The sequence below is a fragment of the Pipra filicauda genome, unplaced genomic scaffold (assembly GCF_003945595.2).
Source record: "Pipra filicauda isolate LSUMZ 115617 unplaced genomic scaffold, ASM394559v2 scaffold488_size445888_pilon, whole genome shotgun sequence".
Classification (NCBI taxonomy): domain Eukaryota; kingdom Metazoa; phylum Chordata; class Aves; order Passeriformes; family Pipridae; genus Pipra; species Pipra filicauda.
Genome location: NW_024104629.1, coordinates 121,712 through 124,214, shown reverse-complemented (window position 1 = coordinate 124,214; position 2,503 = coordinate 121,712). Strand labels below are relative to the sequence as shown.

The 2,503-nt window shown below is 52.4% G+C and overlaps 1 long non-coding RNA gene across 1 annotated transcript; it reads right to left on the bottom strand.

The window, feature by feature from the left end:
* Positions 1-463: 463 nt before the first annotated feature.
* LOC120324300 lies at positions 464-2,503 on the bottom strand. The gene is made up of 2 exons (XR_005565500.1): positions 1,415-2,503; positions 464-724 (listed from the first exon to the last, which is right to left on the bottom strand). It is a non-coding gene; the product is annotated as an uncharacterized LOC120324300 (long non-coding RNA).

Sequence of the window (2,503 nt, the reverse complement as noted above, 5' to 3'; positions counted from 1 at the left end):
AGCGGGACAGGGGAGGGGACACGGGGGACACACGAAGGGCCCGGCGGGGCCGGGACTCGAACCCGCGGCGCCGTTGCCGGGGAGACGCGCCCGGTGACGCCGCATCCGCGGGAGGGGCGCGGGTGGGCGGGGATATGCAAACGAGGGGGCGGTGCCATGCAAATGAGCGCTTGCTATTGCGCGGGCCCGCCCCGGGATCACGGAACGATGGGATCACGGAACGATGGGATCACGGAATTACGGGATCACGGAACGATGGGATCACGGAATTACGGGATCACGGAACGATGGGATCACGGAATGACGGGATCGTTTCGGTTGGAAAAGCCCTCCCATCCCGCCCCGTCCAACCTGTGACCGATCCCCACCTTGTCACCGAGCGCCGCGTCCACTCGTTCCTTGGACTCCTCCAGGGATGGGGACTCCAAACCTCCCTGCGCAGCCCCCTCCAGTGACCACCCTCTTTCCGTGAAGGAATTCTTTATTACTGTTAATAATCACCTCGTCGGGAGACGCTGCAGGGCCGCGTTTCCAAAGCCAGAGCGCTGGAGGTGGTAGTTATAGGAGCTGTCGGCCACCAAAGGGAGCCAGAGCATCGCCGAGCTCCTGCTGCACCGCCGGGATGTTCCCATTCCAGGCACATCCTCACCCGCCCGGCTGGGAGAGAACGGCACAGGCACAGCGAGGTGACCTGGCAGCGCCCAAGGACGGGTCACTGTGGGGTCTGATGGGTGTGAAATTAGAAATTCTCACTATAAATTTCCACCCCGCAGCTCCATTCGCCTGCCTCTGCTTCCACGGCTCCCGGGGGGAGGAATCCCGTGTGCCAGCAAGATGCTGAGCTCCCTCACTCCACAGGCAGCACATCCCCTGCCCCATCCACCCCCTTTGGAGCCAGAATATCCCTTAAACCCCTTTCCCCCTCCCTCATGCACCAAACCCAAACATCTCCCTTCTCCCGCTGCAACCAGCTCTGCCCACGTCATTCACCATCCCAAAGGTGGGGTTTTTATCCCTCTAATGAAGCTGTTTCCAGCCCCGTGTCCGTGGGGTCCAATTAAAAACCCCCTCGAGGTGATGGCTCTGGCACTGGGATGCTCAGAAAGCTGGTTTTTTTTATTGGTTACCCCAGAAACTCTGGGGAACAAAACCACGCTGTGCTGGTGCAGCAGATCTGCACAGGTGAGACACACCTTTACTGAAAGGTGTCCAGGTCTCCATTTCCATACAAAAGCACTTAAAATGATGCCCTGAAGCACATGCACGAGATTCACAATTTGATTACAAACCAACCAATTATAATGTCTGGAAAGAACAAGAGAAAGAAGGTGTTTGTAGCACAAACATCTCCATCCATGCCCCTAACCGCCCCCCCCAGCCCTGCTCTTATTACCCCAAATTACTAATTACTTACCCTAAATTCAGGCCAGACTGGGGGTTAAAGTTGCCACACTCAGCCAGGGTGACTTTGCCAGTCGGGTGCCACGGCCTTAACAGAGGGAGAGAGGAGTTAAAGAACTAAAATGGAAATTAAAAGGCAGGTCTGGAGACTGAAAAACGGCTGAAGAAACACAAAGATCCCGCAAAGAATTTGTCAGCTGTTTGTCACTGAGCACAACCACAACTGCAGGGGAAGGAAACCCCACTTTTCACACGAGGACATGTGCTCAGCAGCGACAGCAAACGAGGCTCCAGGCCCCTCTGTTATCTCTGGGAGAAGAGGGAAAAATACCTGAGCTCCTGGAGCTGAAGCTGGTGCAGCAGGAAAGGAGGCAAAGCCAGGGAAGGGATTCCAGGCAGCCGGCCCTGGATGCAGAGCAGACACTGGGGGCATCCAGGGAAGCAGCTGCTAAAGCCAGGAACACAAAAGCAACCTCAGAGCCCTCCCTTCAAACCCAACCAGGGACTTGGGCCAGTTTGCGTTTCCCCCACTTGAAAGGAATTGGTGGGTTTTTTATATCAAATGGGTAGTGGAAAAAAAAAAAAAAGGTCTTTTTCAGCCAAATGTGAAAATAAACTGTGTGAAAATAAACTCCGAATTTCTGAAAATATTCTTAAGAAAAAGTAAACAGACACCCCACCCCTTGCAACCCCCAGACTAGAAAAATTAAACTTGGGCATTTTGGCGGGTTTTGGTTAAAATTTAGGAAAAAAAGATAAAGACCCTTAATTGAATTCATTTATTAAATAAATTCATTAGATTGAACCCTCATTAATCAAGTTCAGGCGTCCAATTCAGGATGGGTTAAGGAGAACTTTTAAAGCCAAAACTCACACCTTCCATAGCCACACAACAGGGAAGTGCCTTTTTTTGGGGAGGGAAAAAAAGCTGTCCCTGTTTCACAGCGGCCACGGAACTGCATCTGTGTGCTTGTTATCCGAGGGAAATGAATAAATAAATGCAGTGGGGCAAAGACACAAACTTTAAAACACTGTTTGGGACACTCAGGGGTTGTTGGGCCCTGGCAGAGCAGCTAAAGAAGGAGCTTTTTTTTTTTTTTTT